The sequence below is a fragment of the Streptopelia decaocto genome (genome assembly GCF_964273445.1).
Source record: "Streptopelia decaocto genome assembly, chromosome: 8".
In the NCBI taxonomy this organism is placed as follows: domain Eukaryota; kingdom Metazoa; phylum Chordata; class Aves; order Columbiformes; family Columbidae; genus Streptopelia; species Streptopelia decaocto.
In genome coordinates this window covers 2,688,042-2,701,790 of record NC_138662.1, presented here as the reverse complement: position 1 = coordinate 2,701,790, position 13,749 = coordinate 2,688,042, and the positions used below count along the sequence as shown (strand labels likewise).

Here is a 13,749-nt window from a genome sequence, read left to right as displayed (position 1 = left end):
GCTTTATCCCTTCAAAACAGCAACAGGAAGTAATCTTTAAGAAATATCGTGAAGCATTAGTGTACTGCTCCTAAGGGATGGCTCCATTACAAACTTATAGTAAGGCATTATTATCCTAAGCCTAGTGCTTACTTTGGAAGTCAGGGAAGAAGTGCTAATATGCCACAAATTTGACATGAAACTGATCTCTCAGGCAAAGAAAGAAACAAACAGTGGCTATTACAATAATACTGTAGGGTCTGGTTGTCTCTGTGCTAATGGAAAATGGGGAAAATCCAACAAAAAGGGAGGAAATTAACTAAAGAGCTACTTGCAGGTGAAGCCAAATAGAAATCCCCTCTACATCTAGGGACAGCAAAAGCCGGGATGCAAATCCCTGATTATGTAAGACTTGGCAAGAGGCAGAAATTATCTCATGCTTAAAGATCAAACAAAGGTATATGGTCAGATCCTCAGGTAATTTAACAAACATAGTTGAAACTAAATCCATCGATTTGTACCAGCCAAGGAGCTGCCCACCATCCATTTTTATGAATAAAGATTTGTTTTCATGGTGAATACTCAGTGTTTTTCACGGTGCTACATTTCCCCCTGTGCAGTTTTAAATGGATTATTGCAATGATTTGTTTTATTGAGCCATTTTTATTTTAACCTTTTGCCCTTTTCGCTTCATGCAATGCATTTGTCACAGTCTCTAAGTGGTGTATTCAAATACAATTGCGCAGATGCTCTGCAAAATCATCAATTTGTTCATTTAGCAAAGGGCAGTGCTTGAAGGATACACAAGCACAAGTCTAGTATCAACTTTGGGAAAGTCTGTAGCTGATATTGGTTAATATTTCTTCTCCTAGCTTGTTAAGGTGACTGAACAAAGGAAATAACACCAACAAACAAGGTGCTGACACATCACTTGATTGAGACAGTCAAAATGGCACAAGACACGGAAGAGGGAAAACATTCTTTGCCCCAGACACAGGCAGTCCGGGACAGAAATGCAAACATCGCCACTGCAGCAGGCAGCTGGCAGGGAAATATCGAAGGCTTGCGAGTGCTTCCCACACCTCACACACTGCAGAACAGCAAAAAGAGCTATTTTTTTACTCTCTTTCCTCATATCAACAGACTGTTGTACCCCTTGAGCCCTCAGCCAGCAGGCTGCTTGCAGGGTTACGGAGGTACGAACATTCCAGCTCCATCCCCTGTCAAACACCGATGCTCGCTTTAAATGGAGTAACTGAGGTCAGGCTGGAAGTGTTAACAAATGTTGGGGAGGTTCTGCTTACAAACAGGACACAATAAATCACCTGGACCGGAGAGAACAAACCAGAAATGGGCTCTATGCCATGGTGCAAACTGGTGATGAGCCACCTGCAAAAACATGGAGCGGCCCCAGGGCCTGGTCCTGCCCTGGTCCTGGTCCCTGCCACTGACCTTGACCCTGCTCCTGTCTCAGCCTTGACCATACCCCAGCCCCTGACCTTGACCCTGCCCTTGGCCTTGACCCCTGTGCTTCCAAAAGGAGGTTTCTTGAACTGGGCAGCTTTGAAGCAAGGAAACCCAAAGAGGGGAAGCAAATATGGTCAAGGGTTCCGAGGGAGGGATGCATGAGCGGGTCAGACTCTTCAGCCCAAAAAAGAGACACCTGTGAAGATGCAAGTGATCTGTGGACAACCTCAGCGGCTTGGGGAATGTTAGGTGTGTGTTTGTGTGTGGGGAATCGTTCACTGCTGCTCCCCAAGCAAGACCTAGAAGGTGCCAGTTCAGTAGCCTCGAAAGCAAAGAAGGTACATTAGGTAGAAAGTGGACTTTAGCTATAGGATTCTTTGATACAGAATATTGTGGAGATACATATATATATATAAATACAGTGAAAAAAATCCATCAGCTAAGTCTTCTGAGGGGCTGTTAAAGTTGAGGTATGACCTCTAGCTTGGGATGTCTTTGAGTGTCCCGTGGCTGGCCATCACACATCGCTAGACGCTCCTTCACATCCGCTCTTGGCCATGGCTGGAAACAGACTCCTTACCTGGCTGTGCTTTGTTCCCTGGGCTGATACTGGTGCTTGGCTCTTAAATTCATCGATGTCGTCTCCACAACACTGTCAGGGAAGGGGGACTGGCACAAACACAGCACCAATGTGCTCCAGTACCATAAGCGTTTAGTTCCATCTGTAAAGATGTATATAATGAACATAAAGACATGTTCCTAATTTTCACTGCTCTACATACAGGGGCTATCAGCTACATTTGTGCTCACCTCGTGGGGCTTCATGTTGCTCAGATTTGGCAGAAGGGTCTCCCAATGAAGCTCTGAAACGGTGGCACTCCTTCTTCTCAAACCTCAGATTCGTTCTTCTCTTTCTGGGAAAAAAAAAAAAAGTCAAATGAACCTTGTGTATCTCCTAGTAGGCAACATGGAGGCTGGAGAACAAATAAACCAAACAAGTACACTGAAATCTAGACATTTTATAAAAGACTAAGGTGAATACTAAATAATCCAGCTGAACAGATAAGTCTCACTTGCCTCTATCAAAACCCAGCCCAGGTTACCCTGTGCAGATGGTCCCCAGCAGGCACGGTAGACAAGGACCATCCGCCTTAATGTTTCCCATTTCTCACCAGATTTGTGGCTGCCCAGGGCCTGCTCGATCCTGCGCACAAGGTACCATGGATGCCATCTGGTAACTCAGGGCCAGACGTATTAAAAGGTCACACAGCATTTAGCGAAAACATAACTTCCACCTGAATGTTTCTTATTCTGTCTTCATCATTTTAAGGGCTGAGAGCGATTTGGAAAAAAGAAAAAAAACCTCTCCAGTGTGGGGGTTGAGCTCCTGACATCAGGTCTTGTCCCAGGTCACAGAGCGGGTACAAAGAGCTCGGCTACCTCAGCAGCAAAGGCCCCAGTGCAGGCAGAGAAGAGAGATCCAAACTGGAGCCGCTCACTCCTGGAACGCTGCGACGTTCCAAGTCCATCATCACCATGCTCCTCACTGTCTCCCAAATTATACACCTGCCAAAGTCCATCCCACGTCTAGGGAAGAGATAAAGAATTGAAGGCTCGCCACGTCTGTTTGCATTGTCACTGCCTTCGTCCTTGCACTTGGCAGCTCTCTTGTTTGTGTTTTTGCCTTTGCCAATTCTTCTTTCTGTCGGCATAACGCTACATTTTTAGTAGAATAAGAAAATTAATAGAAAAGCACTCAGACTGAAAATTGGGCTGGAATGATATTAAGTACACCTAATTGATTTGTTAACGAATGCCTTCTGAAACAAAACTGCTTTTGTTTCAACCCCTTAATCTGTGATTCTCAATTTCAATAAAAGAAAAAAAATGACAGACATCAGTTTAATTAAGCGCAGAGGGGGGTGATGGGAACCTGAGCAAGACACAGCAGCTCCTGGTTAAGCAGCTAATCCAGGAGAGCCTCGGCTAACGCCGCTGGGAGAAATGGAACAAGCTGTCTCAAATCCAAGAGCTTTAGCTCCCAGGAGCAGCGGCATTTGGGGATCCTGCAGTACCTGAGCTCAGAACAGCACAGCTTGGTTTCATTCTGCACCGACCGTGCTCAGAAAATGTGTTTTGTCACGCTGAGGCAGGTAGGGCCTGATGGCCTTGGTCTGTCAGCCGGTGCCACAAAGACCTGCTGTATTTCACTTAATGGTTGCAACCAGCGGAGTGGGATGGTTTGTTGGTGCAGCTTGGTGCACTGTGTACCACACGCACAGAGAAGGTTGTTGATTTTGATAAATTGACCTCTTTTTGGTGTCATTTCTGAAATGTGCTTGATGTCAGGACATCTCACGCTGCTGCCATCGTACTTTTAATCCCCACTTCATTTAACTTCAGTCCCCTGTTTGAACCTGACTGCTGATGCCACAACTGGTCTTATCACTGCCAGCATACAACATTCAGCTGCATGCAGAGAGCTAGAGCGGGACTATTAGCAGCTTAAATCTTATTTATGCACTAATATGAAGGTATAAGTAGGACTTATGTGACGCTTAATCCCTGTGCTAGCCCTCTGCACAGAAGCAAGCTGTACTCAGACAAACAGATTTTAGGACAAAGGAAAGTCTTAAGCTTTCAGCTTCTATGACAAATACTACCAGCGACTCCCATTTCCTCAGATTTGGAAGCTCCCGCTTCCTTCCAAATAACAGAAGATGAAGAAAGAGAATGATATGAAGGTCCTGACCCCACAGCTTTTCATCTGGGCAAAATCAGGCGGTGCTGCAGGTTCCTGCCCAGCCCGCGGAGAGCTGGGCGATGCTCTCGGAGGAAGGCAGCTCGGCGCCCGGGCCCCTCGCGCGGGTTTCTCTGCTACAGGAAACCGATGCAGACAGAGATAGACTCTACCACAAAAGCATTTTGTAGCATGTGCCCTTTCTCTGGTGATGCTTTGCTACTGCATTATTGTACGGTGCTTTGTTAATGCATTCATTCTCATTACGCGCGTTTCTCTTGATTTGCTTAGAATGCACGTCCTTGAAGGATTTATGTTAATGAAGTCACGGTAAATGAGATTGAGGTCTCCTGCTGCATTTCTTGGTGCACACAGTTGCAAGAACAGCAACGCTAAGCAAGGGAACGTCATAGAGAGGAAATAGGTTTTGCCTACCAGCGAATAACTGGAGTGGTTCATTACAAGAAGAAAAGAAAAACAAAACAAGCCACAGAAGATTTTTGTAAAGCAGGGTTTGTCATTTGGATACTTTCAGAATGAGCTGGTGTGGTCTGCAGCTTTTCAATGAGATAAGCAGACAATTCTCCTGCATGTCTGCAAACACAGAACAAAGCTCTGCTCCCACCTTTAAACAGACTGTCAGCATTCTTAGCAGGAAATCTAGTGTGTTACACATCCCCTAAATTAGTGACCTGACTTGGATTTGCGACTAGATTTGAATTTATATGCAATAGCACCAAAAGATTCCAACTAAGATCCGAGACCATTCATGCTTGGTGCTGTTGGGGCACATAAGGACAGACAACCTAGAGACGGAGTCTGCGTTCGAAAACAAAGATCTGAAAGGAGGAACAGTAAGTAAAGAGTAGAAGAGTTGTCACAAGTCACCGAGCAGGCTGGAAACAGGTGGGGAAATTGCCTCTCTCTGGCCGCTTCCTCCAACCTACTCCACTACACCCCATCAGCTTGGGCAAGACTTGCTTAGACAAGCCTTAAGCCGTTGTGCTGTTGCCGGAACAATTTGTTTCCTAAGACATTGCCCAAGACAAAGTTAACTCATAATCAAGTGCTTCCCTCTCCAAAATGCTTTGAATACTTGGAATAACTGAAAAAAATCTACGTATTAAGAAAGCTTTTTCTCCTAGCTTGTAATTACAAAATGGATGGTTTCTGTATCAGCAAAGCTGCACAAACGGATGCTCCACCTTGGTCAACTCCTGTGCAAACTGGTGAAACTCATCTTTCTTTGGAGCAGTTTTCTGGAAAATACAACTACACTTACCAAAAAAACCCCGACAATGCAGTAGATTGAAGAAAAGCTTAATGAAAATGGTACTGCCTGTGCTTTCTACCTCGACACAGGCTGACATGAGATACATTTGGTGATATGGCTCAGTTTCAATAGTGTGGCTCTGAGAAGAGATAGGAAGAGGCATTATTAACAGTGGTGAAGATAATAACATAAGGGAAACCAAACCTTGTGTCGAACAGTTTGCCACAAGGTTCTGAATATTTAGGATTTATTTCAAATATGAATGCATTGCTTCAGTTTAAATTTACCCCAAAGAAAAGAATTGCTTTAATCCTGTAATTTTAAATGCAGATGTCTATGTAGAGACAACTATAAAAATACAAATAAAAATCAGATGTAAGAGTTCTGTAGTCGAGAATTTGTGTTTATGTGAAGAAAACCTCAGCAATATTGTTCCTATCATATTTGTCCTCCTGTAATCCCTTCCCAGTCTTCCACACGTGCATGAGGTACATGAGGCTTTGTTTCCATATCTTTGTTTGAACTGGTGATAAATTCAGCCCCCAGGGGTGGTACAAATCTGAGGGATGTACAACGCTCAGAGCAGGGCTCTTGCTTTACATGTGAATCGAACGTGGAAGACAAATTGTCCAAGGAGCTCAGCTTCAACCTCAGACTGAATATCATACACCTCACAGGTTAGTACAGAACTCATTTCACCCCTCTAGCATGCTCTGACCCCCCCATGCCAATGCACCGGGCTTGCAGGGGAATGAGTACGTATGGAATTCAGTCCAAAGTGGCTTGAGAGACTGTAAAGGGCAGAGAGAGGTTTGGGCCACACTTAAGTCTTGCTCATAGGCCCTCTGCTCCACAGATACCCTGCGATGTCTGCTTAGCCCTATGAGGTTAGTAGTTCTGTTGACAGAGAACATTTATCCTTTACAGTTAAGCATCCGCTTTGCTAGGCTGGGCAAGGCAAAAGGTGCAATGAGTAATATGAAAACAAAACAAATGAAACCAACTCCATAAATCTCGGGAGAAAAGTAAAACATAGTTGACAAAGGACAATAAGGCTAAAGGGAGGTCAATGGGAATTTTACCACTGGATTTCTAAGCAGCCAGGATATGGTTTCAAACTGCGAAAACATTAGAAAGGGAAAAACTTCCACTTCCCCCTGTTTCAGAAAACAAAGCCATTATTTTAACCTGAACCACAGGGTTCGGAACGACTGTTTCCTCTCCTGGTCTGGTCCGTTATCACTGTGAGCAGCCTGCACAACCCCCTGCATTCTGCATTAACCAAAACCAGCACTGTGTTGACGCATTTCTTAATAACAGGCAACTAGGCCTGTTAAGAATGTTATTAAACATAACGCTTGCAGCATAGTCTGGAAGGATACAGATTGTTTGTGATTAAAGCAGCCTTTATAGGTCCTATTCAAACTTCACCATAGCTGTGAACTAATCCACCCAACCCAAAGCTGCCTGCAACAACCTTGACACAGCAGGGGAAGCCCGGACAGGGTCCCCGCAGCACCGAATCCAAGGACTTACTGTGCTTCAGCACGTTCTTTGTGTAAATGCAAAACTGCTACAAAACTGGTGAGGCTCAGCTACAGACTGAGGCCTAGCTCTGTTTAAGAAAAGATGATAATCATTTCTTCTAGTCCACTGAAATAAATTCAACCTAAATCGCATTCTAAATTAGCGTTTTATTACATACGGTGTATATAGAAAACGCTGTTAGAAAGGTAACGCAAAACAAAGCTTTGCACTTTTTAATTATAGCCATTATCCTTCCACTGCCAGCTCCTTTTCTTTTTTTTCCTTTTCAATTTATCTGATGCTTGTGCAAAGCTCTCTATTAAGTCTGCCATTAAAGAAAGCGCTAATGGCAGTAATTAAACCTAAAGATTGTTGACTAGAAATCACTGTTTAGATTATTGGCAATTCCTGGACTGAGATACCACTGTCGGTGAGTTTGTAAGACAGCAACATTCAAGAACATCATTCGGTGCAAAATTGAGAAAATACCAGCACCTGAAACAACTTCATGACTCTAAAATGAGTTGTAGGCTGGAAATAATATACTTTTTCATTCATTATTCACTTTTGTGATGGTTCTCCTTCCCCTGGAGCGGGGGAGCACTAAGGCCACCCCACTGGGGTCGCTCTGTCACCCCTTCGAGCCAACGGGACAGAGCCGGTGGCCCAGTTTGGGCCAGTCTCTGCCAGCGGCGCGCTGGGAACACAGCAATGACACAGGCTGCAGCAATGCAGGTTTAATTAGTGGAGCAAATGGGACTTCAGGACATAAGCTGAGTGGGTGTACCTGAATAATGTCACCAGTGGGGCGGGTGTGTGTGCAGGAGCCACAGGAACTGCCCCCAAAGACGGGAGATGCACACGCTCACCCCGCACGTCCCGCTGACCGAACCATCCCACGGCTTCTGTCTTCTCTTCATTCATGGTCCCTGGAGCCAGTTCCTTTGAGCTTTACGACACAGAAATGGTATGCCCATGATGTATTTTTATAGAGGCTGGTGATTGAAACATAAAAATAGAAGAGATTGAGCTTAAACAGTCTGTCACAGTTTGCACGGTGGGATGGTTGTGATTAATACCCAAACAACATGTTGTTGGTTCTCACTAGATCAAAGCAGGATAAATCCATAAATTTGAAAGAATTAATCCACTGTCAGAACACAAACTCCCAAATCTAACAACTGCTCATTTTCAAGGATGACACTGCTGAATAATAAATGACTTTTAGGCATCCAGTGGTAATTCTTCAGAGTTATCACAGAATCCCAGAATGTCAGGGGTTGAAGGGCCCTGGAAAGCTCATCCAGTGCAATCCCCCCATGGAGCAGGAACACCCAGATGAGGTTACACAGGAAGGTGTCCAGGCGGGTTGGAATGTCTGCACAGAAGGAGACTCCACAACCCCCCTGGGCAGCCTGGGCCAGGCTCTGACACCCTCACTGGGAAGAAGTTTCTTCTCCTCTTTCAGTGGAACCTCCTGTGTTCCAGTTTGAACCCATTGCCCCTTGTCCTGTCACTGGTTGTCACCGAGAAGAGCCTGGCTCCATCTTCCTGACACTCCCCCTTTCCATACTGATCCCCAGGAATGAGTCCCCCCTCAGTCTCCTCTTCTCCAGCTCCAGAGCCCAGCTCCCTCAGCCTTTCAGTTATTGTAATTATGGGTGTGAATATTACAGTACTGAAGTACCAGTTAGCAGGAGTTAGAAGCTGCACAGGAGCACATCTCGCTTTCAGCGACAGGTCCCAGACTCACGGTGTTTGGAAGCTCTTCCTCAGCCAGGCACTGCGGAGCAGCTCCATTGTTCAGAGTGAGCTCATTAGCAAGCTTACATCAATTTGCAAGTGATTCTGTTGTGGGTATAGCCACAAAAGATGTGGGAAGGGAACTGGCGTTGAATTGAAGTCTCTGGAGAGTCAGAGGTCAGGAAGGTGCTGTGGGGTCACCACCTCCACAGCCTCCTCAGGGCAAGGGGGAAAAAAGGTCCATGATACAAACCCACACTGCTCTGCTCTCGTTTCAGCCAGTGCCCACAAAGTGCCGTGGCTTGGCTGGAGCAGGGGCGGGCACAGGTTTTATCTGAACGACTGGCTTTGCATCCCTGGGGCTGCACGGTGGTTAACAGTCCGCTGTTGGGAAATAAAACTTTGAGACATCGCGCTGTGAATCCACAAAAGCTCAGCTGACTATGGCCCGTAAAATAGTAACACCCTGCAGAGCTCAGCCATACATTCCACTTTCCTACTTAGTGTTGCTGGGAGAGTAGGGGAAAATAGAAGAATACTCGGTGGAAGCATCAGCCATAAAGCCACCCAGGTTAAAGAACAAAGTTATTTTTCAGCAGGAAGAGTTCCCGTTTCACACCACATTTAAGCACTGGTGTTGGTATGAGGCAGGACGCAGCATCAGGTGTTTGTCACCACGATGTGGATTTGAGACCTGATTAGCAATGACAGAGCATGTTTAATGAACAGGGGCTCGTTATTGAAGACTCTAAGCCAGCACCACGTAACAATTTATCATTTGGAAAGAGTCCAGCGTAGGGCAACCAAGAGGATGAAGGGAGTGGAGCACCTCCCTTATGAGGAAAGGCTGGGGGAGCTGGGGCTCTTTAGTTTGGAGGAGACTGAGGGGTGACCTTATTAATGTTTACAAATATACAAAGGGTGAGTGTCACGAGGTTGGAGCCAGGCTCTTCTCGGTGGCAAACAATGGTAGGACAAGGGGTAATGGGTTTAAGCTGGAACATAAAAGGTTCCACTTAAACTTGAGAAGAAACTTCTTCCCAGTGAGGGTGTCAGAGCCTGGCCCAGGCTGCCCAGGGGGGTTGTGGAGTCTCCTTCTGTGCAGACATTCCAACCCGCCTGGACACCTTCCTGTGTAACCTCATCTGGGTGTTCCTGCTCCATGGGGGGATTGCACTGGATGAGCTTTCCAGGGCCCTTCCAACCCCCGACATTCTGGGATTCTGTGATTCTATGATTTGAACTGGCCAACCTGCGGAGCAACGGCTGCCCGGTGGGAGGGAGCTCTGGGAGGACACCCCCGTGTCAGCGGGCACAGGAGCAGCTCAAGATGGGGAGAGGGCAAAGAACAAGAAAGGTTTGGGCAGTAAACTGTTTGCAGAGATGGAAACTAAGACAAAGCAGAGGGAAATTAACAGCAAAGCAAAGTGGTTGGCCCAAAGGGGATGGAAGCATTCTGTCAATTCCATGTGCTCCTGCTTATCTGAAGATGTCTATTGCATCTTCGCTGTTTTCTGGCTAGAATGCCATTTTCTTTGCAGCTTGGCAGCCCAGCAAGAATATGGCATGTTTTAGAGACCTTTGTCTTCATCTTTGTTTCTAGATTTGTCTCATCAGCAAATTTACATTTTTTTAAATATATTTGGCCATATTGCTGTGACTGACTTATTTTTAAAGGAACCAGTTTTGCCTAGAGGAGCAACACAGCTTTATCAATCCTGCGCAATAAGTCTCCCCATTCGCAGACAGGGCTCCAGCTCTTACCTCAGCAAGGCGCCATCTTCCTCACTTTTCTTCTTGTTATATTTAGAAAGGTTTTTAAAAGTCAGTCACGATCACCACAGGTGGCCCCTATTTGAGCAATACTAGCGAAGGACAAACAAGAAAAGGCACACGGGGAAAGGCAAAGGAGGAGTAAGAGAATAGAGGCTGCTCTAGAGGAACCCCATGAGCAGCGGTCCGTCGGCACGGCCCTCAAACAGACATTTTGTCACGTTGCAATGTGACTTTGTGCACCCACCACAAAACAAATGCCTGTTGTGACAGCGCTACTCTGTAAGAAAAATGAGTATTTTAATGTGGTTCGCTTTTAAGACTAAAATTCAGCCGTAGTTTCGAGTATGTCCTGCTCCCGCTTCCAGCTGGTATTTCTCTCTTCAACCAAAGATGCAAATCAGGCTACACAACATTCTTCCTTGAAAGTAGAATTTCGAAGGGAGGAAAAGTGATCCACAGAGGAAAAGGGATGAGCTTGAAGAGCACAAAAGCTATCCAAAGGACAGGAAAGGAGGTGGTGGGAAAACGGAAATAAATTAGGAATTGCCACGCTCCTCTAAATGGTTTTGCATGGCTAGTGAACCTCCAACTGCATTAGTTGGTGCCTATCACCTCAGCGTGCCCTATGAAAACAACCCGTAAAACACCTTCCTAGGAGATTGCGCTGGGGTTTACAGCTTACCTGGGGCCACACTCACCTGCCTGCACCCAGGGCACGATCGGGCTGCAGTGGCTCTTTGCAATGGCTGGAACAAAGGGGAAAAGCTTCATAAAAACTTCATTGCTTTGTCACAGGGCAAATACAACTTCTCTCTTCTTTTTTTTTGAGTAAGCATCTGTTCTCAGGATATCTTTTTAAACCATTTTTTTTTTCTTTTTTCATTTAACTTAACTCAGCTCTTCCCAAGCCATTTCTTTCTGTATTATTTATTGACCTTTCTTTCACATCCCCAGGGACTTGCTTCTTCAAAAATCATGCAAGCTCCTAGTAACTGCATGTGACCACCAGACTATAGGAAACACCACAGTCACGTTGTGGTTTCTTACCTTGCAATATATTCTGTAACGTTATGCTAAAACGTGCATCGGTGGCCTCGGGCCGTGCGTTATCAGCAGCTCCAGCCCTCTGCCTCACACCGCACTGAGAGCCCTGGCCATGGACACAACGGCTCCGCGAGAGCGCTTCCCTTCGGTTCATTTATAAAGTCACCAACTACCGCAATAGCTCCAGACACTGCGTGACAAGTGGAAAAAGGAGAGGAGGAGGATGAGGCTGCCAGTGCAGAGTCACCAAAGCCACCCTCCTCCCGCCTGTGCCCCGGGGGTGCGGGCAGGACCTGGGGAATTCCTCCCTTCCCGTGTGTACCAGGGCCCGCTCACTCCTCGGTTCCAGAGACACACACAGGTACACGACCATTAATTCAACAAAACCACTCGCACTACTGCCCTCTCTCAAATCTCTACCTGTAACTTGTTTGATAATGATAATGATCCTATAATGATTCCATTTATTAGCTTGCAGTAGATATTTCTGGCTGTTGGAACTCTTTGGCTAACCAAAGCGAGAGCAAACAATACCTCTTTTTTTTTTTTTAAATTAAATTACCTTCTAAAGCAAAAACTATCCAGCCCCCACCCCCTCTCCCAAAGTTACTTGAAAAACATTACACTGCAAAACTAAAGACTTAGACTTGGGCCGTGTTCAGAATATCCATTGTCTGTAGACGTTTATTCTGATCTCCCTCTCCGCACGTATTGCAATACGTATTGAGTGCACAGGATGAAGCTGCTCCAGGGAGGGTTCAGACCCACATCACCGAGGAAGTTGTTCTCTGCCGTCTCGTTTTGTGTGAGGACCGTAAGGAGGTTACAGGTGTGCCCTAACTGCCCTTCGCCAGAAACCTTTCCATTAATAGAGACAAGGCAGACTGATTGGTTTTGTGTGAAGGGTGCTCAGAAGTGCACCACCTCACAGGACAGGACCATCCATTTAGTTTTAAGCTTTGCTGTGATGAACAAGAGCCATATGGCACATCCCCTTCCTATGGATGTACAACGGCACCCACGGACACAGCGCAGTGTCACGCAGCAGTGACAAACCCACGCAGACACGCCTGCAACGGCTGATTGAATCCATCCAGCCTCGCACCGGCACTTAACACAACCTTTTGTCTCCCAGCTCCAGAATTTGATGTGTCCTGACACTGGTTAACCGAGGGATTTGAAGCTTGATAATCAAGAGTGGTTTCCTCATGTGAACTGATGAGCACGTGGTCTGTATCCTCTCTCTGGGCACTCAGGTCCTGGAAATAGATGCAATAGGTGAAGTGGACACGCACAGGGCCTGTCATTGTTTTGTCAGCGAGTGTCTCTGGCACAGCCTAAGGGGTAGGCTTCAGATTTTCTCTCTTCTGTAATACGCAATTTTGCTACCAAATCTAATTCATAGTTGCTCCTTCTCCCCAGCTGTTGATACACCAGCCCTGAAGCCCTACCCAGCTCTAGGAGCTGTACAACACACACCAGGAGTTTACTTCCCTTCCACGTTGTTTTCAGTAGAAAAGCTTTTCCCTTTCTCCATTATGTGGTTTCAATAGCGTTTATTCTAAGTAAAAAAGACTTCCAAAGACCCAGTATAAAAGTGTCCACCCTATGAAGAGCACGATGGCACTGGAGTTCCCAATACCTTCCTGCCCGGGGCCGCCTGTGGAAACATCCCAGCGCCTCCAGATTTGCCCAAAGCACCCAGACTACTATAATTTAACACCACAGACAGCTTCAAAGTGCTGGAAGTGAATATGCCCTGAGATCCCTTTGCAGCTTCAGTATAATCTGCATCAATACTGGGCCTTTTATCAAAGCAAAAATATGCTGTCCTATGTGGAGACTGAAATTAATAACGCATGTGCAAGGCCAGTAGACAGTGTTTCATTATTCTTACCCAATTCAGAAGTCAGCCGTTACCAGTGTCACACCAAACATTGCCATCTTCACCTTGGAATTTGAAAGCTGCTTCTTCAGCACTAGAAGTGGGACGTTGTATTTTCCACTTTACCCTCTTCTGGCAAGTTATAAACCTCTACGGCGCAAGACCTTATACAGCAAATGGCTAATTCTTATAACACAGTGCAAAAGGCTTGACAGATTCTTGCCCATTATGAGATAAATGACCATTTCTTTCCAGACTTAAATACACTAGCTACAGACCATATGAGATCTCTTCGATTTGATTAGGGAACTAAGA

The 13,749-nt window shown here is 45.8% G+C and overlaps 1 long non-coding RNA gene across 3 annotated transcripts in view; it reads right to left on the bottom strand.

Moving 5' to 3' along the window:
- LOC309443282 overlaps positions 1 to 12,799 on the bottom strand; it is a 28,155-nt gene extending 15,356 nt beyond the window's left edge. For all 3 annotated transcript variants that reach the window (XR_014184775.1, XR_014184776.1, XR_014184777.1), the window contains exons 1-3: positions 11,553 to 12,799; positions 2,257 to 2,360; positions 2,027 to 2,168 (exon numbers count right to left, since the gene is read on the bottom strand). This is a non-coding gene — a long non-coding RNA (uncharacterized lncRNA). The remainder of the gene's footprint in view (positions 1 to 2,026; positions 2,169 to 2,256; positions 2,361 to 11,552) is intronic.
- Positions 12,800 to 13,749: the final 950 nt, after the last annotated feature.